The following is a 1,237-nucleotide window of genomic DNA, read 5'->3' as shown; positions in this document are numbered from 1 at the left end:
CACTCAAATATTTTGAATATGCTTTGTTTGATCCAAATTAGACACATTATAGACAAACAGACATGTTAGTGGATATAGTACACAATTTGCATGAAATTGCAATCCTATTGGTCAGTACATTGCAGGTTCTAGAAGAGTTTGTTGTGCACGTAATCACGGTTGCGAGTCGCAACCTTTGGTTGCTACTCGAGACCACATCAAGTCTTGTCGAGATCTCCCGGTTGCGAGTCGCAATCAACGCGTATCGAATCCGGTTGCGAGTCGTAACCACTGCTGCTAAGTCGGAACTGCTAGTTGCGAGTCGGAACCTCTGGTTGCGAGTCGTAACCAAAACGTGATGAACCGAGACCTCGGTTGCGAGTCGTAACCTCGGTTGCGAGTCGCAACTACCCTTGTCTCGACTGGGCTACCTTGTTATTGGGCTTTGACTGTTGGGCTTTCCGTTGACTGGACTGCATGTTTGTTACTGCTGATTATATGTTAGGGCTGACCCAATAACCCAACTGTTGTGTCTTCGCATGTTATACGTGTTTGCTATATGTATTGCCATACGTGTTCGCTATGTGTTTACTTGTACCCGACTTGACCCATATCTGGTAACCATGTTAGGACGTGGTGACCAACATACTTGACCGGGTAAAATAATCTACCGAGCAACCCAAGGTGAGTTCACAACTTAAAAGCATGCGTCCCGATGGTTTGGGACACGAGACTAACACAACCCTATCCCCTTGTAAAGGGGATACCATTTACTTTCCTTCCCTAGTTACTGGGAACAAACTTACTTTCTCTTCCCTTGTATTGGGAAACCTTTTAGTTAATTACTGTTTATACGGAATGCAACCAAACGGCACTAAACGCAACTCTATCACTCAAGTCCCTACTACATAATACCGATTAGTCGCCGGGGCCAGGCGAACGGGTTATTAGTTGATAGCGCTATTTAGGTCTTACCAGCCTCACACCGTGCCATGGTATGGGATCGGTCGTGAACTAATGTACTCAGGCATCCGTCAATGATGATAGAACATTGACATCGGGGCATCCTGCGGAAACGCAAACGGTTACCTAGTGTTCGGTATTGGAAAAACAGTTTAGTCGCTAACTTTTGGGGTAGCTCCCCATGGCATGTATAAACGGATAAATTAACTGGTGAAACAAGTTTTTGGTAATTAAAACTGGACAACTAGTGAACTCACTCAGCATTATTGTTGACCCCTTACTGCATGCTTTGCAG

This window comes from Helianthus annuus, chromosome 3 (assembly GCF_002127325.2).
Source record: "Helianthus annuus cultivar XRQ/B chromosome 3, HanXRQr2.0-SUNRISE, whole genome shotgun sequence".
Classification (NCBI taxonomy): Eukaryota; Viridiplantae; Streptophyta; class Magnoliopsida; order Asterales; family Asteraceae; genus Helianthus; species Helianthus annuus.
This window is presented reverse-complemented; position numbering follows the sequence as displayed.